At 41.8% G+C, this 24974-nt stretch overlaps 1 protein-coding gene across 4 annotated transcripts in view; it reads left to right on the forward strand.

The window, feature by feature from the left end:
* The first annotated feature begins 18056 nt into the window (after nt 1-18056).
* Nucleotides 18057-24974, forward strand: part of FYN (FYN proto-oncogene, Src family tyrosine kinase) — a 144100-nt gene continuing 137182 nt past the window's right edge. For 3 of the 4 annotated variants that reach the window (XM_027693009.1, XM_027693027.1, XM_027693019.1), the window contains exon 1: nt 18059-18395. The gene's annotated coding sequence lies outside the window, so the exon portion shown is untranslated. Of the gene's footprint in view, nt 18396-24974 lie in introns of all 4 variants that reach the window. The other variant, XM_027693038.1, reaches the window with a different exon arrangement.

The raw sequence follows: 24974 nt of genomic DNA on the forward strand, positions 1-24974 counted from the left end.
CTCAAAGCTGATGAAAGGTAATCCTTGATGCAAAGTTACCCAAACTATGCCTCCCTTAGGGACACATATCCCTGCACAAAAGACAATCCATAAAACAGGGACATTCATGACTACCATGCTGAAATATTGCCATTTCAATGGGACTACTATTAATTCTACAAGGCAGGAAGGCATGAGCCTTTTAAGAATCCATTACACTAAGAAGCAGCTTACTTCACAAGATTGAAATGAGTGTTATTTTGAAGGAAGCCATGTCCATAACTAAAAATAAACCTATTCCATTTCCCTGTTTGAATTTCCTGTAGATCTTTAAAGAATACAGAGACCCAACCAAGTCATTCTCTTTGAAGGAAATATGTGAGATCATTAGAAACTTGCCTGCTGGGAGGTTCTCGAACCCAGATGTCCTTGTGGTAAATTTGCACAGAGCATTTGATACCTATTTATTCCCTCATTTACCAACCATGTGCAACTCGTAAATTCAGCACTGCTCTAAGAAAGGCATGACTGTTGGTAGCTCTGCTTGCAATAGACAGACATTGGATTAAAATGAGGTTTCATTGTTAAGAGAAAAGTTAACTTCCAGGCACAGTTCTTAATTTAAAACATCTGAAAAATTAACATTCTTATTTGGGCATTTTTCCAGGTCAGATGGTAGCGCCTGGATCTTCTCTGCACAATCTATCTCATCCACAGTAAGTGGCTAAATATTTGGCTTACTTCTCTAATGTATGCAAGTGAATGATTATGATGTTTTTACTAATCACCCCAGAATAAGTTCATCATCCCACATCACAGGTTTTTGTTCCATTGCTGCTTCTGGCTCGCTAAAACTTGTGTCACACTTTCTGACACTCCCCACACACTCTGGCAGTTTCACATTTGGATGAACTTAGTTGCTTTCATTTTGGATAATTTCTTGAATCCCTTCAGCACTAGTCAAAACTACAGCTTAAATACACTATCCATCTAGAGGTCTTTTTGGTTGTTTGGGGGTTTTTGTTGAACAAGTAAAAATCTCTTAACTCATTTCTATTCCATGATTCCAAGCAGATTTAAAACACAAAGAGACTGTCCACACAGTGCTTCCTACAGTGAGTCCACACTCCTTTGGTTAATTTCAAGGCTTTCCTTATTACATCTTCAAATAGCACCTCTGTTCATGGTTAATGTAAGCTTGAGTAGCCCCTTGAAGGAAGTGACTTGCATCTCAGCTTGACGGAAATTTGGGCTTACAAGATTGAAGAAGTTTACATGGGCTTTAATAGACTCCAGTAATCCATCCTGAAGAATTTTTATTAAAACATATAAGATAATCTTATTGTTCTATTTGGTGCTTGCTGATAATAACTCTGATGGAGACTATCAACCAGTTTGGGGCACCATGTTTCAAAAAAGATTTAGACAGAAAAAATGTGAGAGCGTAGGAAGAATGACCTGCTAGGAAAGGTTGAATTTGAAAGGTTGAATTAGCAGAAAAAAAAAAAAAGAAAACTAAGGAGAGACATGAAGAGCCTTTAAGGATAAGAGAGATGCAAAAAGGGAGAAAAGAAATTATTCATATGTTCTTTGGAGATAGGACAAGACTAATGTATTTTGATTGCACCAAGAGGGTTGGTGCTAGAGACAGCTTCCTCTAGTGATAAGGACAGTAAACAGTAGGAAAGATTGCGTAGGGAGGTTGTGGAATATCCACCACTGTTGGTTTCTAAGAGCAAATGTGACAGATATGAGTTAGGAATCATTCTGGTATAGCTCGACTTGCTTTGGGCAAGGACTGTGCACAAGTTTATTCCTCAAGGCAATCTTCCAGAGCTATTTATTTAATACTTGGTGATAATGCGTCTCATAGACAGAGAGGATTAAATATTGAATGCAACAAACAAAACTATCTCAAGAAAAAAAGAGAGGAAAAAAGGCCTTGGACATTGTCAAGTTTTGGGGAGCTAGAGGTATGCTTTAGTCTTCAGACAGTCCTCTGATCTGTTTTTGTTTTGAATAAAATGAATATAAATTATCACTTTGTAGGCAGCATTAAGAAGCCTGTAGACTTCAGAAAGGTCACTTAAGGGGGATAAGCTGGGTGGGTACTGGAGTAATTTCAGATACTTCATCAAGTTTCTCATATCTGTCCCAGTGGTGGGCCTCATGAGAGGAAGTGCACATATTGCCTGACTGAATAGAGATTTGTGCTATAAAGTTCAGAATCTGTTTGGAATAGATTCAAAGCTTAAAGTAGAAATTAAAAAAAAAATAAAAGCACACACAAATTCCAGTTCCAGGAAGTTGTACTAAAGTTTAAGGACCACAATCAAAAATGAAGAGAGAATTAAGCTGGTCATAAATGTTTATGATAACAATATTAGAGATCTAATCACAGTTCAGGTCATGGAGTCTCAATTTTTCATGTCTCATGCTATATACAAGGATTTCTGAGCATCCAGGCTGAGGAGGAGGTTGCTGGGTTATCCCTCTTCCCATGAAAGAAACAAGAGGAGTATGTGTTTTGCAAAGCCAACAGGACCATCTTTCAGTTAACTTCCTTTTCTCCTTAAATCATCCAGTACTTTTATATAAGCCTCCTAAACGTTCTTCACAGTTACTTCAGTTAAATCCAAAACAACATCCATCATCTTAAGGTGCCTTCCAGAATAACAACTCATTAACAGATTTCCCAAATTCTGACTTCATTGACACACACATTATTTAATGAATGGTTGAGATTCAAAGCAAAATTCAAATGATGGGGAAATTTGGGTCTAAAACAGCAAAGACATAAGATGACATATTTCTAAGAGCTTCACAAACTTTATTTCTGTGATAGTATAAACTGGGAGCAACTCCATTAAATACGGCCTAAAACCCCAACAATTGCACGTCAGTGTAGTCCCACTGTGGCATCATGATCAATTCTGAAAGTGCTGTCATGAATTATCATTTAGATGTTACCTTTTTTGAAAGCCTCTAGCAATAGTTGAGAAGAAAACAACTTAAATAAAAGCACTTCACAGTTCTTCTCACTGCATAATGACATTTTATAAAAAAGAGAAAAACTATATTTTTTTGTTTAAAAAAGTGATGTGCTTTGCAAATGCATACGGCAAAGTCAAAATAGTTAAAACAATACAGCATTTCCAAGATTAATGTTGCTAGTTTGGGGATATTATATGAAAAGTGGCTGACCAGTTGAAAAAATGGCATTTCAGAGGTTAAAGGTACATTTGAGACAAAGAAGCAGAAGACTGCTTAAAATGACATACAGGCTGTTTAGACAGTCAAGATTTTCAAGCCATGGGAAGTGGACTTGTAACTGCAATTAATGCTTCCCTTTCCTTTCCAGTATACTCAGATCTGTCACAAATACTGAGGCTCATTCAGAAGTAAATAAAAAACTTGGAGAACCCCCTCTCTATCCCGATAGAAATGTAAGTCTTAAACTCAAGTCTGACCTATTGGAATGGTCTGTACTTCTTTAAATAACTTCAAATTAGAAAACTTTTGATCAGGCTTTATGGACCACTTAAGACTCTCATAAACCACATACAACTTAGTAATATTTTTTTTTCAATTGGAAAGCTGGAGAGGACAGCATTTCCAACAAGTATAGTTTTAAGTTCTTAGGCTTTTCCTCTTGAAACAGAAAACTATGTTTTGAGTCCATTAAGTACAAAGCAAAAGCATAATCATCAAACATCTAATACATAGCCTAAATATGCCAAGTTTGCATAACAAAAAAAGGGGGGGGAACAGGGTGGGAGGAGAGAAATAGAATGATTTTATAGCTAAATGACAGCAGTTGGTGAAAATGAATGAAGACAAGGGAATGCTGTGTGTTCGTATTGTGTAGATTAATTTATGGAATTTGAATGTCTTCGACCTATTGATATATGAATGCTTTTGATCAAGGAAAACACTCTTGGTGAAGAAAAAAGAAATTACTAGATTTCAGTGCTCCAAAACTGTGTATGAAAAACCCATGCTGAATACCAGCAAAAATCACAGATTCTTATAAATTAGTACAATTACCCATAGTCATGTAAACGTGAGTATACATTCACTTTGTATGCACATATTAAAGGAAAGATGTTAAAAGAGAAAACTTTTTCAGAATAAGACACAATATACTGAGCAAAATTATAGCACAAGTAGGGAATTTCTTTCACAGGAGAAAGTAATTGCAATACAGGACCCTGGGGCTGCCAGCATGGACCGTATGGAGTAAGGGCTTTTTTCCTTTTCTCCTTTTTGGCCATCAGTGAGGATGCTAACACTGACATCCTATTGACTAGCAGCAGCCCTACTTGCATAGAAGTGCAGATAGCTAATGCCATATATGCTTATGCTTGGAGTCAAAAACTGACCTTTTTTTTTTCTCACTCGTATGTTTTTAACACTGAACAGAGGATATTCAGATAATGAGAAGAGATGTCTATAAGGCAAGGGACTCCTTCTTTTATTAACTATCTGTCATGTATCCTGGGGTACCCTGAATTGGTGCCTGAGCCTCATGCTATTATTCTAGGTCATGAATTAGTCAAGCTCCTCACAGCTATTTTCACCGTTCCCTTTATTCTTATGTGAATGTTCAAATATAAAAACTAAGTGTTGTAGTTTCTAGATATGATACATCCTCAGATGGTACTTATCGGACATTTTTGAGCATCTTACCTAGCTTTTGACTTACCAAACACTCTTGAGAACTATTTATATCATTTCATTTGTAGCTTCATGCAACTACTCATTTAAAAAAAAAATCCATACCACAACGCTTTTGCTTCCTTCCTTGCAAATTTGAAACTGTTCCATAATTGTCCTAGCACAGATTATATCACTGTCGATAACTGATCCTTAGAATGGAAAATGCAACATTAAATATGCAATCTAATACCAGCTACCACATTTGTTGACTACAGTTCCAAGAGAACTTTGCTCTTTGGTGTACAAGTTGGTGTGACTGCCAGTAAAGCTAGTAGCGTATGTAATTCTGCAAAGGCTCCTCTATATTTGCAGACTATATCTGAAGTAAGCCCAGCGAGCATGCTGGAGTCAGGGCTACCACAGGAATAGTCACTGGCTCTGGAGACGTGAGAGAGCTGGTAGAGAAATGGTAGGTACCTCCTGTGCTCCTTCCCCATACAGGAAGAAAAGCTTCAGGTTTAAGCCCTTTGTGAAATGGCAGGAAGGAGGAAGAGCTTTTCAGAGGAGTGCTCTTTCAACAGCCAGGCTGACTGCAAATTGAGATATATAACATGCATAGGCAAGGCCCTATTCAAACACTGCTGCTTCTAGTTCTGTCCAGGCACAGCATCTCCTCCATACATCCTTTCATCTCAGGTCATAAGCTCATAATTCTCTCCAGTCAGTAAGAGGAAATAGGGACTTTCCATAATGAGGCAGGAGAAGAAGCAGCTTTGCCTCTCCTTATTGCCCAGGGCGTAAGACACAGCCAGGTCAGATGTACTGTTTATTCTCAGATTTTCACACAAGCACCACAGCAGACCTCCATGAAGAACTCCTTTCATCTAGCTAAGGTATACCAGCACATACATGTTACCACAGCTGCTGACTCCCAAACTGATATTAAGAAGAACAGAAATTAAATTCTGTTAAGGATACAGACAAAAACAATGATTATAGGCAAGTTTTAGTTTTACCTAGGCCAGCCCTCTAATCTTAGTGTCTCACTTTCTTTTTTGAGAGGATCTTATATCTAGCAGCTCTAATTACTTTTACAGATCTACTCTGAAGACCGTAGCATTAACATATCTGAACCCACCAGATGCCAGAAGTCTTGCTCTGAATTGCTGGCGCATGATGTGAGGCACACAAAGCACTTAGCAGAAATCTTTGCCTTGGTTCCCAAAGCAGCACAGCTGCACAAAACTAGCAAATTTCTTGTATGTCCTTCCCTTTCCAGAAGAGCTCATGTGATGCTAAATGGTGGGGCTCTGAAGTATGCTGCACTGCACAGTGTTAAGTGACAATGCCCTTAGTTTCATTGTGTTACTAATGCTGATTAGGCCTTGAGTCACTGCACATAAAAAAGATTTGGGACAAGGCAAAAGTACTGTGCCAGAGACAGCTCAAAAGAATAGCCCAGATCAGAACAAGACGGAGAAGACATGGATGCTGATTTTCTGCTGATTGTTTATGGAGTATTATTGTCAGTAATGCTGATCTTCTGGGCATTTAAGGATTTCTTATGGAGGGTCCCCCAGCTCTAGTTTTTTCAGTGATAGTATTTAGCAATACCTGTTTTGCAGAGAAAACCATCCACAGTGATTCATGAGAAGACCGTGACTAAAGTGCACACCAGACATGGTGGGATACAAAATACTAGTTTTACCTAAGTCCTGTTTCTTTATGTCTGTGAGACACATTCATAGTGAAGTCCCTTGTTTTTTTCACTGTGTGGAACCCAAGGATTCCCTTTTTCTTTGGCAGCTCCCTCAGTGGGCAATTACCATGGCTTTTTGCTCTTTTTGTAGGGCTGAGAATCTGGTCCATTTGACTCCAGACGTCTGTGAAGTGTGAAATACAAACTTCTGAAAATTAAACTGCTTTGTCAAAAAATCATCTTTCACTTAAAATATTCCAAAAGCAAGAGATGTCTAAGTAAATTTTGCGTGCTTCAAAGCAGAATAAAGTAAAGGCCCCAAAGAGAAAAGGGAGATTCCTGGCTTGAGACTTAAGTGTTCCCTCCTCTAAATTTAAATAACAAAAATGTTTTTCAAAGTATGAATCTCTTGGGCACTGGCATGTTATGTCGGCAAATAATTCATTAAGGAAAGTTAGCTTTACTGCATCTGTTTGAAGTGTCAGAGGTTTCTTTGCCTGAAACAGCCCGTTATTCCCAAGGATGGAGAGAAGAAGAGGGTTCTCTTTGTATTTTTCTTTCAGAGCACAATGGATTAAAAACAAGCAAACAAATCCTAAATAATGAGATAACAGTGAGGAAACTCGTTCTAAAGGATTCTAGAGTGTTGTAATAGTACGTCGCTATCCATAGTAGGGCAAAGCTCTGTTCCCTCCCTGTGCACCAATTGCTTGATTGCACTCACTGCCACAGTTTATTTCCTAATATTCAGTATGATATTTCCTGCTTCTAGCCTTCAGCTTATATGGGTTTGATGCAGCCTGCCCTGAAATTAATGGAAAGACTGCTATTTACTTCAGGGTTCCCTTTTCCTGTTGCTGCAGCCCATTGGCTGCTTCAATGATTTCTCTCGTTTCCATTTTGGCTGGCCTTCAAGTACTTCCCAAACATCATCTTCTTGTTCTGTGCGCAAGCACAGTGAGAAAGGGGGAGAGACAAGATAATAATCTGTTTGCCATGTGCACTGACCAAGGGGCATGGAATGTTTCGCATGGCAGCAGTGTAGGGAACAAACCAGGCCTCCTGTCCCAGGCAGCCCTCGGCAGGCACCCTAGCCTTCCCCAGCTACTCCCACTCTACAGCAGCTGCCAGTATCAACATAGCCAAGAGTTATGCTGCAGCTTTCTGCATTTATCAAACACTACACGCTGAGTTTTTGAGATCACTAGACACAATCCCACACCTAATCTTGGTATAATGCCCCCTACTTGGGTGATTTTCCTTCTAACAATTTTATCTCAAAAAATGAGCGTGAATACGGTCTCCTTGTTTACATTATAGCACTTAACCTACTATCTCTAGAGATAATCTCTCTTTGAGTGATCTGCTTGCTTGACTGCAAACCCCTGGGTTTGTGAGGTATGGTAAAAAGTCAGTGTATACTTTCAGGTGCTCAGTACTGAAATACATATCAGGTTTTTCTTGCACTGGCAACCAAACTTCTGGTGCTGAGTATTTATTAATTGTGGGCTGATACTTTCTTGTCTGGCTTTATCAATTTAATTGTAAATTCTTGGAGAACTGTAGTTTGCCCACAGTGGCAGGCTTTGGCCCATAGGTGTTATCCTTTCATCCTATCTCTTGCTCTTATTACCACTGCTGTTTGACGGAGCTGAGTACCAAAGGTATATATTCGTCTTGACAGCATGCATTTTTACCAGGCTGCTGTTAACACTTTCTACAGGGAATGTTTCTCTATTTGGGAATGGTTTTGCATATATTTTCTCTTTAGCAGCTTGCTTTAATAGGTCTGCAGCACTTTTAAGCAGTGATTAAGCTTCGTCATTGTAACATGATGGTGACGTGAAACTCCTCTTCCAAGGTAAAGCATCTGAACAGAGTGGCCCAGTTCAGGGCCACTATCTGAAAGCACAAAGGCTGAGGATACCAGGCCTGCTGAAATTATTCCTGCTGTGGTCATTGCAGTGTCTGACAATCATCTGCTTCCCATCAGCCTGAAAGACAGCCCACAATGTGTGCACAGACAGGGAGGGATGAGAAACCAAGGCAATTTCAGGGTCTCAGTTCGGTCAGCTCAGTTAGGCAGTAGTGAAAAATGTATCTGTGGTGTGGGTGGGAGGGGATGAGCAAGTTTTAACTTTTTCTGAGGCGTCTGTAGCTATCTATATCTACACCATTGAATAAGGGAGGATCATGGACTGATCGATGGTCCCAATTTCCAAATGGAGCAGCCTAGATCATGCCCACCCATCTGTGGGGTAGTCACTTGGAAGAAACTTAAGTTTGAATCAACTAGGAGAAGCCAGGAGTGACAATTAAGCAGTGTGGACAACGTGCTACCAATGCTCAAGTTGATTCCCACGCTGTCCCTTATTTAGATCACAAACAAACCAAATGCTATGCACATTTCATCAGCTTTGTCTGGTTTTGGACATTCCCATATGAACCCAAACTGTTTACCAGGTCTTTGATATCCCTGGTCATGTCTGCCAAACACTGACATCTCCAGTTTTTTGGAGACACACTTCAGTTTCAGAAGGTGCTCTGAGGAAGCGTCTGTGATCTGAACACTGTGAGCCAACTACCTTTAACTATGATGCTATCTTGTATGCTCAGACTACCTCAAAAATTCGAGCACTTTGTGCATGTGGGTGGGAGTTCTCCTTTGGCATATGCCCAGCTCCACAAAATTATAGATAAGAGCACTTGTTTCATATGGTTTGTTGTCAGATTCCTTTCAGATGCTTCCTTGACAATGGCAAATAACTGGCTTGATTGCTTTCTGTGCCTTTCTCTTACCCATTTTTCTAGCAATTTGAGGATCTTGTGTTTTGGTTCATTTGCTGTACTTTCATGACCAGAAAATTAAGTCAGCTATATATATCTAATTCCATCTTTTTGTTGGGTAACTCAAAATTGTAGCATTGCAGTTTCAGCATCATGGAGAGACACAAGCAATAACTCTTTTAAAATGCTCTCTAGTGATTTAGTATCATTTTCTACTTCAGTTGTTTTACATCCTCAAACTTAGTGATGAAACAACTCACATCAAACATGATTGCTAGATATTTCATCTTGGTTTGAGTGTCTTTTGGTTCTGTATTGATAATCAACTCAGTCCAAAAGCTACCAGCTGTCTCTGCTGTAGGGAATTTCTGCTTTAAAGTACAACTCACTAGCATCATATAGTGTTGTTGGCTTTTCAGTCATAGAGAATAAATGATTACCTATTTCCTGGTATTATAATGGTTATGTGTGGTAACCTCATCTATGATATCTTTTTCCTTTTTATTCAGAATTCAGCAGCTGTCTGATGATGGGAAAATAGTAGAAAAAATGTGAGCTGGTTTAAAGACCTAATATTAAAGCCCTTTAGAAATTAAATGTAGCTGTGTTGCTTTGACCTCTTTGACACATAATCCTTAGAAACTCAGCAAATGCATGTGAAAGCATGGCAGAAAAGTGCATTTTACTGTGTTTTCAGTCAGATTTTATTCCATTTCCCGAACTCTCTCAAATCAGGTTGTGGTCAGCAGAAGGTTGTGAGATACGTGCTGTTCCCAGTAGATCCAGGTAATCCTACTCCTGGCATTGACAGGCACTACTCACTTCTTCTGAAGATGGAATCCTAAATGCCATTGCCAGCTTTCTTTATCTAGATGAGGTCCATAATCTTTCAAAGGAGCATTTTACTTACCTGAGTGCTTTTGACATTACCATTTTTTGTCATGAAACACTGGGAATCGCTCTGCTTCTCCAAAGCAGGTAATGCTCATTCAGGAAGGGTTTTAGTCATTAACTCTAGTTGTCTGCAAATGTGCAGGCCTCTCTGGCTATGGTGCTTGCCTAGCTTTTCCTCATTCAGTCATAGCACAGGGAAAATAGAAGCACACTCATGTGTGTGCTTCAGGGACACTCAAAAGGCACTTTTGGGAAAAGGGATTTTGATTATCAGACAACTCTTTTAAGTTCTTAAATGAAATCAGCACTGAAGTGAAGCAAAGCATAGGTATCTGAAAAGAAATTCCTGTAAAGAAATTCCTGTTGGTAGGAAAAGTGTGCAAGAGAAGGGGCAGCAAAAAACTTGCACAGTGAGAGTCATCATGATCCGTGTAAAAACGATGCTTATGCTGCCTGAGTTGGTACAGTCATTCACATGGTGACGCCCATGACAGCCCTGTTGACCTCACCCTCAAGGCACTCAGAATAGTGATGACAGTTTGAATTTTATACCATCCTACCAGCATTATAGTACTCTAGCTGGTTCTGGTTAACCAAGTTTTTCTCTCAAGCAAGGCTGAAGAAGTCTTATCGCTTCACATATTTACTACCACCCTACTGCTTGTTTTGTGTTTGATTCCCTGAGGGGTTTTTTTTAGTTTATATCACAGGGTTTGATTTTGGGCTGGTTTTTTTTATGCCATCTTGTATTTGTATCATGAGGTTGTCTGAGGTTTACAGCAGCATTTCTGTTTCCATGCCTTTGCACTGCATTAATACTATGTGTCTGCAAAATCTCACTCTTGGTCTCACTTCCTGCCTCCTTGACAATGTTATTTTGAATTTTTCTTTTATCAGTACATTTAATCTCAATGACTTCTTTTTCCGTGATTATTATATACAAAGTCTTTGTGCAGGGCACCCTTTCTTACTCCTCAGATTATTTGTTTTTCCCTTTTAATTTTGTTCGTCTACTTTTTACCTCTGTGCATTTGGGGTTTGCATTCATAGGGTACATTTTCACGTTTTCTCTCTTCCTCTTAGTGGATTAACTATTCTAGGTCTGGCTCATCTTAAACCTTGTGTTCAGCATGTGCCTGCATGTCTGTCTCGGAGAGCAGTGTGGCTGCATTTATTTTGTTTCTCCTTCTGCCTGGCTTCACTACATCCTATATCTGTTTTCCAGAGTAAGCTAGGGAATGTTCAGATGATGAGCATGGTGATCTGCATACAGGCAGCTATGGTACAGTGCCATGACTATTGTTTTTTCTTTAGCAGAAGGATCCAAAATTCATCCTTAATGACAGGTGCAATTACAATTGCCAAGCAATTGAGGATCCCAGTTAGAAAATAAGGCAATTAGGGCACAGGTTCATTTTGACATAGTCAACAAAACAGTCAGTTCAAAACACTACAAGAGGTGAGAATGATGCAAAACAAGGACAGTGGCACTCAGACCTGCAGCTCCACAACAGCACCCTGTGGTGCTGCCAACATGATGACAGCCAAGGTGATGGGAGACTCACGCTGAATCACATCCATTTACAGGGGCCAGCAGACACAGTGTGGGCAAAGAGCACGATAAGTACACTGCTGGATGTTTTTTTTCTCAAAGATAACAGCAGCGGAAGAGGCTCTGATTAATAAGCTGAAAGCAAATGCAAATCTTATTAATAAGCTGAAAGCAAATGCAAATCTTATTAATCCTTACTTGGAATCCAGTCCACAAGTCTTCACGTCATTAGAAATAGGGTTAGTATCAGTAAAGTAGTATATCAAGGTCCTTGGTGTGGGACAGGGTCAAACCTATGGGGCACTAAAGACAGCCCCTATGAGCATAAGTAGAAAGAGGCAGATTTGGGAAAGAAGGTAAGATAATCTATGAGAAGTTGGGCCCTTCCCCCAAACTGTTGGAACACCCACTAGCACTCCACCGTCAGCAGAGAGCTGGAAACTCTATGGTAAGATATGCACTTTGCACCTTCCTAATAATTGTCCCAGACAGGCAATGACAGCCCACTGCTTCTGAGTGGTAACTCCTCCAGGAGGAGGAGTGCAGGCAAGTAAACGACTCTCCCAACCCTCTAATAAGCTCATTAGCATATGTCTTTGCTAATGATACATATGGAACCAGTCTACTCCCAGGTGACAGATCTCTGGGTTATTTTACCATTAAAAAAAAAACCAAAACCAAAGCTGGAAAATGGCATGCAAAAATAGATTAAAAGAACATGAGAAGTGGAAGGTCAAGAGTTCAACAGTTGGGTAGTGCCAGAAGTGGGACAGTTTACATAACCTAGCTGTAGCCTCCCCAAGTGAATGCAGAAGTTAGTCACAGGAGCATGGATCATTTTTTTGAGAGGATCCTGGCTCATTTTGTGTCATAATGGCCAAAAGGATTAAAGAGAGGAACAGAAGTATTCCTCTCCTCACATTCAGGAGGTGGCACTGTTCAGAAATCCAGCCCCAAAATGGAAACAGTATTACTAACTTTCTCCATGAGCTTCTGCAATACAGTCTGCCCAGAATATCTTTAATTATTTACAAATAGTAATTAAACTTTATGCTGCACAAGTAAGAAGACATTTTTAACCCCATTTTATATGCTGGGGAGAGAAGCACTATAGTCAAAGTATTCCCTTGGATAATCTGAGATATCCTTATGGAATCAGTTATTTCTTAGCACCCGCTGACATTTTAGACCTGAAGATTGCTATGTTAGTTCTGTTACACAGTGTGGCTTGGAGACAGTGACAGACAAGAAACAGTTTACTTCTATTTTTTGGCATTTGGAGATAATTCTTTGGAAAGCATATACTTCTGGGAATCACAAAGCCCTATGTGGGCCTGTTTTTTGAAAATATATCTGCAATTTGTCAGTGGGTTGGTCTCTGCAAGGAAATTAAGAAAGTCATATTTAAGAACAAACTTGTGCTTTTTGTTCCACTTTTATTCCAATGTAAGAAGCCAGCCTTTCCAGCATTTCCCTGATGCTCGGCAGAGCGCTAATGCTGACAGCAGAAAGACAACAATAGTGCATCTTTAACTATATTATCTGTTCTTTATTTCTACAAAATTATGTAATGTAATATACACACAGTCTCCTTTGAAAATATACTATGCCCAGAAGAGAATTGATATATTCTTTGTCTGGATTATAGGTGCACTGTTGTTCCCACTGTTCTCATCCCACAGGCTCCTCACTGTCATTTAAAAAATATTTTTACTGAAAGTCAATACCTTTTACCAGCTTTCACAGAGAATTTAAATGTTTATTTGAGTATATAAAATAAGAATAAGAAATTTTTTCTTACTTTAGTAGTACGTGATTTCTAATAAGTCTGGAAGTTATAAAAACATGGCTTTAATATTTTTATGTTATTTCTGGATTTCCTAAGGTAGTCCCATGTGTGTTTTTTATTTCCATGTCCATATGTAGCCACAGAGAGTGCAAAGACATGTGGAGCTTACAAACACAGACATTTAACTTTTAGAAAATGCGTGATCCCATTTGAAGATGTTATGGTTACAGTTTAATGCCCGCATTGCTGGTTTGGGAAAACCTTTGCATAGTGTTTGAGGAAACACCTCTTCCAATTTGTGTTTTAGGAATATTCTAAGACAAAAAAAAGTAGGTTCATATGTATGTAAACATTTGAGATTTGACCCTCTACAGCAATAAGGAAAGCCTCTTCTGTTTATTCTTTGAAGATATAAGGTGATGAAGTTTCTCCTGTCTATTTGCTCCCACAGATGATCTATCTATTGCACAAAAGGCAAAGCACTCTTTTCCTATGCCTGCCAATACCCTTTCTTCTGCTTCCCTGTATTAGTGTGACTTGTGCTGACAAGCAGGATGAAGAGCTCAGTTCAAACCTTCCCTTCTGCTTCTAGGCTGCTGTTCCCACCTCAAAGATGGTGTCACCAGGGAGGCAAACCTGCCACCTCAGCACCCCCTGGTAGTAATCACCTGTAAGTCAGCAAGACCCATTTAGCGCTCCCCAGCCGAGGAACCTCCTGAAAATATCGTGGGATGTGCCAGGCAAATACTGTCAGCCTCCTAAAATACTGTAGGCAAGTTCAGATCCCTTTTTTCCCCCACTACTCTGTAATTATAAATAATATGCTATACATGACAGACTACAGCTGGTAAAATACACACAGCCAAAACCAAAATGAATGGAAGTGTTGCCGAGTTAGCAATGTAGAAAGGGAGGAAGTGTAAGAGAGAAGATAAAATGGTGAAGCAGATTAGTCACCTATCAGACTGTGATTAGTGTACTGGTTTGAGTGAAGAATTTGAACATGACATTTGGTTATCCTTATGAAAGGTAATCTCAATTAAAATGTTTCGATTAAAAAACTGAAAAAGTGTAAAATTTAACACTTTGGGGGTCTTTTAAAATACAAGTTTCTTAGGATCTCACTTTTACAAATTATGGCTCAGAAGAATCCAGCAAACAATTCTGACAGGTTTTTCTGAGAGTCAGCCTAGTTTTACCAACAGTGGCTTGAAACAATCAAGAAAATGGAACTGGCATCCTGCCCTGTTCTACAAAAGAGCTGCCTTTACACCTCCTTGCTATTACAAAGCTGAGCATGTTTTGTTTCAAAACATTACCTTTCTGTGCAAACCGTGGCTATTATTTATTCAGCATATATTCATGATAGCTGTCACTGATTCCTTGCCCACTGACAACTCCAACGGTCACTCGTGTGTCATTTTGTGACTGCATTCCCAGATGCTAAATTATTATTACAAATAAATCCTAAGCAGGCTCTTAATTTTCATACTGCTGCAAAAAGCCATGTAGCTGTATAGGAAGATAGGAGCAGGGAACAGGAAGGAAAGGAGAAAATCTCGACACCACATCGTTTAGTACATGTGACTGCAGAGCTAAGGTTTTGACAGTATTTTTCATGTTTTCCATGAAAATAGCTGATGGAGAAGCCATGGACGTTATTTCAAGATTTTAATGAATAAGTGTTTTAAGGTGAGATTAGAGAAAGGAGAAAGTAGTTCGGCATGAGGAGGAAGGCCACATAGAGGAAGGAGAGAGAAAACAGTGTTATGGACTTCAGGCTAAGATGCTTAGAAAAGTTGGGAGAGTAAAAGGAGAATATAAAGAACTGTGCCTGTATTACGTAAATTTAATTATTTCTTCTGTTTCACTGGGAGAATATCTGGCAGATTTTCTGGGTGATTTCTGAAGGCAGATACCAATACAGTCAAGCCATGGTGGTGAGTGCCAAAGAACAAGACTTGTGTGAGGACCTGCTGTGGGCACGCATAGGCTTGACTCATGTGGAGGGAACACTCCAGCACGTCTCACCTCTGCCACAGGGGCCACAGGAACTCAGAGCAGCTCTGCTGGCCTTTATGATCCTAAGGAAATTACAGGTACCCTAAAGGGAAACCCAAGGCTTCTTCCTATGCTTCCCATGCAACTACCGGCACTTGATTCCCGACTCCAACACTTGATTCCCGACTCCACACCTTGCTCCTCTTCAGCTATACTCGCTCAGAGCATCAGACTTTCTATGACATGCTGCCAAGCCAGTTTATCTGCCCTGGCTTAGAGCAGTTCTGTGGCTGCTGTGTGATATTATTTTGGTCTGCTTTCATTGATTAGTTGGTTATTTTCTGGTTTCACTCAAAAAGAGTGGTAAGCAGTTTTTTGGTTGATTGGTTGTTTTTTTTCTTTGTGCGATGCTGGTTTTAATTCACAGCAAGAGCATTCAAAGTTTTGGACAAACACTCTATATTCCCACTTTTTGATTATAAAATTAAGTGCACTTTTTTCCTATAGCTTTTGCAGCAAGATTATCTGGCTGTTTGATTAATTTCCAAGATATTAAGATCCCCAAGAAACCTCTATTGACTTGTGAAGAGGTAAGATTATGTATAATCCCATAAAAAAAGGCAAACAAGGCTTGCAAAAATGCCCCTTTTCCTAAAGTCACATTCTGGTTTTCTGCTGAGAAGTCTAGAGTATTAAGACACCATTTGTAGTCCTGACAGTCTCCAAACAGGAACCAGTAGTCAGTTCAGAACAGACTGATAGTCTCCATAACCCTGCTCTGCCTTCAGATTGCTTTGAGCCAGCTGAGGTAGACTGGTCTCTAGGCAGCAGCTCTGTTCTGTCTGAACTGGTACCTGCTGCCTGCTGCTGGCCCAATGGCTGCAGCCTATGCTTCTCAAAATCTATAGGATCAGGATCCTGATCAGTGTTTCTGGAAAGGTAGAATAAGACCTCTCCACTGAGCTGCTGTTATCACCCAAGACAAGGAAAAGCAGAAATTGGTTTTTTCAATTGATCCATACATTTATACTCTTGTGTTGTATACATGTTTTATGTGGTAATATAATTTTTTTTAAAAAGTAATCTTCATCGAAAGATTAGGAGGGAAACTTAAAATGAGCTACCTAGGAGCCTGAAAATTTTGTTTCTTTTTACATCTATAATTGGGTTTAAAATGAGAAGTGCCATAAGTGACATTTTATTTTGAAATTCTCATCCTTTCCAAATTCTTTATTTGAACTCATGGAACAAACTCTGTTTGGTCCTGAAATGTAATGATCAAGAGTCACCTACACACAACCTGCAGTCACCCAGACAGAAAACTGAAACACTTTCTTGTCGTGAACACACAGCTGTAGACATTCTGATAGGAAACAAGGTTATATTTGAACTTGTAAAACTGCAATTTCATCAGGAAATCACATTGTCAAGATTAAAGAATTCTCTGGTTAAATATCAGCAGTCAAAAATGAAATCCAGGGAGGAGAAGTGAGAGAGAAGTGTAAACCTTAGTTATCGAAAACTTGTGTTATATTTTGCTATTTCAACATGTTTAATTAGGTTTCTCTCCCTCTGCATTTGTATTTTATATGTCTCTCCTGTTCTTGTTGGAGCCTAACTGCAATTTCTTCAATGCTAAGGCAGAACAGCTTTCCAGCCTAGGAGATAAGGGACATGGTAATGTGCCAGTCTGTCAGTATGGGAGCATCCAAGGTCACAGACAGGGTTGTGCTGAAGAGAGGACTTGAAGCTGGAGCATGCGATGCTTTCAGAGGACATTGAAGGTGGATGCAATACCTTGAGAAATGCCGGGAGGATTTATGGCAGTGCTGAGAACCTGAAGGGAACAAAGTGTACAGAGAACTTTTCCAATCACCTGCCTGTGGGGCAGGGTGCACCGTGACTGGAGGACAGCAAAGCCTGAACATCTTTGGGTGCAGTGCAAGACCGAAGCCCCAGCAAAGGTGCCCAGCCGTGCTGTGGGGACGGCAGGTACACCCCTGGAACACAGCCATGGTGGGGCTGATGCTCCTCTCAACACGGCTGGCCCAAATACTCCGCGATTAAATGTGGGAAATGGAATAAAACCATAACCCTGGAAAACCTCTGCCTATTTCACTGCCGCCGTTGCCTTATAACTCACTATTGCCAATTTCAAGAATTAGGGATAAAAAAGAATCGTAATAGTAAAATAAGACGTCGTCTTTCACAAAGAGGCATAATCTGCTTAAGGTTGTTCTCCCATTCAGCGGGGATGTTGAGACGCTCAGCTCACTCCTCCCGCCTCCCGAGGCGCCCCGGCAGGGCGCGGAGCACCGCGAACCGCTCCAGCGGTGGCAGCTGTCGGCCGCGATCCGTGGCAGGGGCCGACCACCCCTTCTCTTCCTCCTGCTCCCACCTCTTCGCCCCCGGCTTCTCCTCCCGGCCAGCCCGGGCAGCCCGCGCCACGGCCCCGCTGGATGCCCGAGGAGCGGCGGCCGCAGCCCGGGGGTGTCTGCGGGCGCTGCCCGCCCGCGGCCCCCGAGTTCGCCCCGCCTCCCGCGCCGCCCGCCAATCCCAGCGGCGGGGGCGGTCGGGCGCGCTCTGCCATAGGCCGGCGCCGCTGTCAGTCGGGGCGGCCCCGCGGAGGGCGCTGCCGGCTCCGGGCGGGCAGCGGGGCCGGGAGGCGGTGGCGCTGCGGTTGCGCCATCTGTCAGGAGCCCCTGTGGGAGGGAGCGCCCGAGCCGCGCTCACCCGGGCGGAGCGAAACGGAGGCGAGGCGACGGCGGCAGCGACAGAAGCAGGGCGGAGAGCCCGTGCGAGCTCATCCCTGCCCAGGCTGCGGCTCCGCCGCCGCACAGAGTCGCCGCCTCCGCACCCGGCCGCGGCTCGGCGCAGTGCGTCCGCCCCGGGGAGAGGCAGCGGCGCCCCTCACTGCGGGCGGGCGGGGGCAGCCGGCGGAGGAGCGAAGCGAGAAGGATGCGAGTGCGGCGGCGCCGCCCCGGCCCCGCGCTGCGCTGAGCCGAGCCCAGCCGAGCCGAGCTGAGCCGCCTTAGGTAACGGAGGGGCCGAAGCCTGCCCGGGGGGGAGCGGAGGCGGGGGGATGGATAGATGGATGGATGCATGGATGCTGCGGCGAGTTTGTTTCCTTTGTGCGCCCGAGCGGTGATGGGGTGCGGGGGTACCGGGGCGGGGAGGCGGCCGCGCTGCTGTGGATATCCCCCACGCAGCACACGCGGACCCCGCGCCCGGTTCCGCCCCGGCCCCGGCCTGGGGCGCGGGGAGGGCCGGGGGCAGCGCCGGGGACCGGCTGTGTGGGGCCCTGCGTGCCCGAGGGTCGCCCATATCCGTGTCCCCCGCCCCCGCGGCCGCCGGCCGGGGAGAGGGGAGGGGGCGCAGCACAGGGACGTATTTGTTGTCGCCGAACTGCGAAAAAGGGGAGGGGGGAAATAAATAAAAAGACCTTCTCTCTCTCTGAAATAAATCGTATAGGATTTTCTCGTCTGTGACAAAGGCCTCTTTCAGGGAAGAAAGAAGGGACGCATAAAACGCCCAAGGGTGGTAGGATGTGAAAAGAGGCTTGTTTCTTGTCTCTCCCCTAGAGCCTCTCTGTTCCTCCCCAGATGAGGCCGCTGATCTGGTGCCAGTTCCTTTTCAGACACATTTTAGATTAGGGAGAGATACCAAACGCTACACCATGGGTGCCAGCGTTTTGCTGCGTCTGCAGAGCTACGGTGTACGCGTCGCCCGACCTCCTTAATAACGCTCAGTTTGGTCTCTGCTTCCTCGGGAACTCGCCTGATTGCTGCTCCTTGTGGATTCTGCATGAGCTCTGGGAGAGGGCTGGAGAGGGAAGGGGGTCACTTTGTGGAAACAAGACATGATACCTTGGTCCGTTCATTGATGACGAGGAGGGCAGGCCTGAATAGATGCTGGAGGAGAGGGTTTAGGATGAGTGGAAAGCAACCTTCTGCAGTTGCTCATCAATCACTCTGATATGCTCCGATTTTTAAGGTGCTAAATAACAAGTGAGAACAGATCAGGCTTTTGAAATGCATGCACAGGACTGGGAACGCCTTTGAGACCCTGTCATTTTCCTCCTAGTATACAACCTCCTTAACTCCCACATCCTTCCTTCCACCATCCACCATCCCTGCAGCTGTAACACTTTCCAGGATCTCCTCCCCATACCCCCCTTTTCTTTTTTTTTTCTTGATGTCTTTTTAACTAGCTTCTGGAAGCAGAGAACAATTACAGGTGAAGATCTGTTTGTTTATACGCTAGTGGAGGAAGTGTTTTCATTAGGGTTGAGTGGTCTGGTTTCTCGTGAGGAGGAACAGTAAGCTAAAGGGACACTGTCAACTTGAAATCCAGAGAATGTGTATGATGAATGGAGAGCTGTGTCCAATATTACACCCACCGTCGAGCTCCCTGCTGGAGATCTGTCTTCTGACTATGTGGGTTTGTCATGCAGTGAAGGAGTAAAAACACACTTCAAATAAAGTTCTGTTAAGTGAACAAAGGAGTGCAGAAGAAAAATACCAGAGTGGGAAGGAGGAAAGGCAGCATCTCCAACTCCTCAGTTATATCCATTGTAGCCACTGCTTGACCTAGTGGGAAACTGAAGGGGCGATAGTTCTTTTTTACAGTCGCACATTTACTTAGTATCAGTAAAGTGGAAAGGTTGTTACCTTTTCCCCAATAGTACACGAATTTTCAGCGCCTTGATGTATATGCTCAGAAAACTGGTAGCACTTGATGGATGTCAATAGGTCAGTGTATTTTCACAATATAAGAACAATTTTAAGAAGAATATCTCTTGGGAAAAAGACTATGGGTTCCTTCTTGAGCCCTTTTTACTCCATAGAGCTGTGATTTTGATGACAAAGAGAGAGAAAGATTGCCTAATTAATGCTTCAGAAATTACTATTTCATTGATAGTAGGCTGCAGATTTGTCATAGTTTGTTGAAATGTTCGGATGCTTCTTAGAGGGTGCCCGTAAGCATCCTTTCTCTCCACCTCTAACAGATGGCTGCCTCATCTGTGTGAATTGTCTTTGAAAAAAGTAACAGTTTCCAACATGAAGTTGTCTAATGGTAGGCCACTGGCTGTGGGGTTTTGTGGTTTGTGCTTCAGGCGTGTTGTTTCAGAAATTCTGTGTTACCTGCTGGTGAAAGATACAGTGGCATGAAATACCAGTTAAGTATAAAACCCTGAACAGGCTTCTCTGGAAATTATTTTGATGTTGAGTAAATACATGTCTTCAGTGACAGACAAACAACTTTGGCATAGGGGCATGGCAGTCAATGTAAGCCAGAAGTGAAGAAGGTGGTACAGAGAAGTACCTTATTGATCATTTTAATAAGTGTCTTTAAAAGTTAGGACCCATTCACAAATTTCTTTTTCATCTGAGTAAAAATAGCGTTGCTGAGGAACTAGTTATTTTTTACATACTACTCTAGGTTCCACAATACCTTTATGTGAAATGCCTAAATGGTGTTATCTGAAATGCATGAGTGGAGTCTGATATGGAGAGGGCCTCCGAGGCCATTTGTCCTGTGGTTTAGCTGAATTAAGCTGAATATACTAATCTGGACATGGTATGGGCTGCACTGGATTTATGGTGTAATAAAATTGTGGCTAAAATAAGTGAAAACTGTCCAGCACCTTTGTGATAATTTAACACTTTAATATGGTACATCTACAATATCATATATTTTGTGATGTAAAAGAAAGCTTAGAGCTGTTGGCCATCTTATGCCCAATTACTTTTATTTAACCAGTGTCTTCATTTTGCTGTCTTGGTGCATTATAGTGCTTTTACTTCAGGGACCGAAAGAGTTGAAGGCATGTGTTTTCTCTTCATCCTTCTCTCTGGGATGCACATTAATATTTGATTCAAACTTGTTCTGTAAAGTTCTGCTTAATTCAGTTTGGGCACTACTTTGAATATATAATAATGGTGTTTGTTTGTGTCATGGACAGTGCTTTGTAATTTGCTTTATGGGCAGGTCTACTGCTGAGAGTGTATTGTCACAGTGACCTTCCTTTCAGAGGGAGAAAACCAATAATGCCTGTCCGTTTCCCACCCCTGCAGCTCCCACAGAAGTGTCTTCACAAGTAATTTTGACCCATTACTCCAAAAACTTGAACCAGCAAATCTAGTTCACACAAACAATCTCATTGAAATCCAGCAATTAAGGATTCCTTTGGTGACAAAAGGCCTACAGATCTGTATTGTGCAAGTCAGCCATTTACTCAAGTCAAAACTCACAAAAGGGTTTGGGTGCTTCAATGTGGAGCTCCCCAAGACCTTGCTACCAGGGCACTTGCGACCCCTGTGGATCTCACTCAACGAGCAAGGGATGTTGCTGCTTGCTGTGCCATACTGAATGCATTGTGCACCTCAGAGCTGCGTTCCCAGTGGCCAGAGTGGCAGGGGAAATGCAGCCAGGGCCGCTCAAGGCAAAGTGCCTCAGTAGGAGGTGAAACTCCAGGGCTGCATCTGCCTGCCTGCTGGGTGTGCCTGCCTGCTGGATGTCTCGCTTGGTATCACAGTGATTAGGGTTAGCTACTAGAGTTTAAAAACCCTAACTTGCTTTTGATAGGGTAGTAATAATTTATACAAAAAAACCAAAATGCACACACACCCAAAAAAAAGGGAAAAAGAAAAAAAGAAAGAGAAAAACCTTGTGGTTTGTGTTTGAATAGATGATGAACATGCAGGTGTAGAAGAACGGGGATTTCTAGCATTTGCATCCTGTCCTGGCTTTTGCTCTTAATGCCTGACTTCCAGACAGAGAAATGACAAGTACAGATGATACATGAAAGGTTGAAGTTGTTTTGGTACATCCAGGAAGTGTATGACACTTCTTAAGGAATGAGCACGTGAGCCCCGTTAGCACTATGCTATAGGATAGTCTCACTTATTAACTCAGCCATTGGTTTGGTTTCAGGCAGGTAATCTGCCTCTTGGTTTGAGGGTGGTCAAGTTAAATCTGTCTGTGGGAAGTGTCCTTGAGCCCTGAAACTGGTAACAGGCCTGACCTTAGAGGAGTTTGCAGCCAATGAAAAATACTCTGTTGCTGTCCTTACCACTGGCTGCAGGAAAACAATGACATTTTATAAAGCTTTTTCGGAACTTTCCTTCACTTGGAATGGGAACAAAACTAAACAATATCAGCACTTTTACTGGTGTAGATGAAAAATTAAATTACTTAAAGTCAATCAAAACATGTTACCTCATCTTGCTTCTGACTGTTTTAGGTGGTAACTGGCTATGAAAGCAAGGATTTAACTCAAAATACTGTCATCTGTTTGGAGTAAAATAGAACCTTTGACATCTTGACTTTTTACTGAGGTATAAAATCAGCAACACTTTTGTGGAGCTTTTAGGTATGGATAGAACTAAATCACCTTGCAGAAAATGACTGTCAGATTTCTCCTGACCAGCTCTACTCTTTTTATACCATGAATTTGAATTAATATTTTTCATCTGAAAAAGCTATCAAAAAATATCCTGGCAATATCAACTACTGTGACTTAGATGGTCTGAGTTAAATTGGTTTTTTCAAGCGGGGAGAGGACAGCAAATTAATTTTAAACTTCCCTGCGCTTCCCAAAATGCAGCTCCTTTTTTTTTGTATCAAAGACATCCCAATTTGGATGGATCTACTGATGTTGTTTGTGACAAGGTGCCATAGTGAGAGGTTACCCCATGTTTTCCAGCTCAGCTTCATCTGATTCAGGGAAGTCTTGCACCTCTGAAAGTTGCTTGTTCCATGCTATAATTTTCTCGATTATCTATGAGCATTAAGTCCTTCTTGATTAAGCTAGAAACCTAAATTCTTAGAGCAAGTCAGTTGATATTCATCACATTGAGATATGGTTTAATATGATGAATTATACAGGGCGGTTGTGATGTGAGAATGTTTTTGTGAGAACAAAGGAGGTCACCCCTCTGCACTTATTTATTTTGCTGTTTTGTTGGGGTTTTTAGGAGGCAGCAATGATTGGGTGCCTTTTCTAGCCTAAGGAAATTCTTTGTTCTATGCTGCTTTAGTTACCCTGTGGCTACAACCAGAAAGGAGTGATGTCGAGTAGCGTCTGTGAGTGATGTGCTCAGTGCTTTAAAGTACAAAGCAGCCCAGTCAGAGCTCCTCAGAGGAGCCAGAGATACTTTTAATAGTATCGAATGCTGTGCCGTGAAAGCAGTTACTGAGCTGTCCCCAAAACAAAGGCACGATGGTCAAGCAGTCCTAAACAAAGACTTTACCTCACATGGTGCACTTTGCTTCACAGCTCTTGGGGTGGCCTATGGAAGAGCTTCTGACGTCCTCGATGCTGCCTTGCAACAGCTCTGGGAGCTCTAAAAGACAGATAAACATCTAAAGGTTTGGCTGCATAAGGGTGATTTTAACATAAAATTGAGACCTTACATTTCAGACAAAATGTACCATCATTAGTGGAGTTTCCAGTAATGCTTGAAAAATGTTGATTTATCCACTGAAGTGATGTTGCTTGCAGTGGCGAATTTGGAAAGTGTTTTGAAGCTGAAAGTGATAGTAATGGCACCAGCACAACATATGAAGAAGCAGAGAAGTACCTGGGGCAGAGAGATATTGAACAGACCAAGGGAAGAGCTGGCTGAAGCAGGTAGAGAAAGCTGCCCTTGAGTGTCTGTGTGTGTGTATGTACATTTGCTTTAACAGAAAAGAAGTGTTTGGCACCACTTAAACATGAAAATAACTCTTGATTTAGTGATTTGGTGATTTTGGGAGGAACAAGGAGGAAACCTCAAATGATTGGCTTGGATGAAATATCTTCTCTGAAATTGTCTGTTTCCTCTTGGCTCCAGTTTTCCCATGTTAACAGATTTGACCAAAATAGTTCTTGAGCCTTATTGGTATAGTCTAAAATGAAAATATTATTGCCAGATAATCATGTCAGGTCTCAGTTTGCTATATGAAGCTATACAGAGAAGTTAAACAGGCTATGAAAATGAAGATTAGTATTAAATACCCACTCATGGTTTGTTTTTCTTTGAGAAAAACTTTTCTGTTCCATGAGAGTCCTCTAATGACCTATCTGGTGGTTCCTAGCATCCTTTTTCTGTACAGTTTTTATTATTCTACTTGTTGGGTGAGTTGGTGGTTTTTTTCAAACAAATAAACTTTAACATTTATTTGAAGGCTTTTTATTGTATGAATAAAAATCTTTCAACCTCCTTTGTTTTTGAACAACCTGTGTGTGAAAGAGCACTTTGCGTAACATTGATCTTTGACTTGCAGCTGCACCACTTACAAAAAAGACAGCTCTGAAGGTTTTCCTGACATGACTTTGGAATATCATGTGTTTCCTATCTTGGCTCCTGATAACAATGTACAGATAATTGTGGATTTTTTTTTTTTTTAACAAATATGTTGGGTTTTTCTCTTTTGTGCCTGACCTTTAAACCACAGAATTGCTCTGGGCTTATAATTGAAGTTGATGCTCTTGCCCAAAATAATTGGGAAGACTTGTTACTGGTTAGTTCAGAAGTTCTCTAAGCCAGAAGCCACCACAGTGTGCTGTGTCACAGCATCGTACTGGAAGATGAAAGTGCTGGGCATGTAGCTGGAGCTGAGATTAGCAG

Source organism: Neopelma chrysocephalum, unplaced genomic scaffold (genome assembly GCF_003984885.1).
Source record: "Neopelma chrysocephalum unplaced genomic scaffold, ASM398488v2 Primary Assembly neopelma1_23, whole genome shotgun sequence".
In the NCBI taxonomy this organism is placed as follows: Eukaryota; Metazoa; Chordata; class Aves; order Passeriformes; family Pipridae; genus Neopelma; species Neopelma chrysocephalum.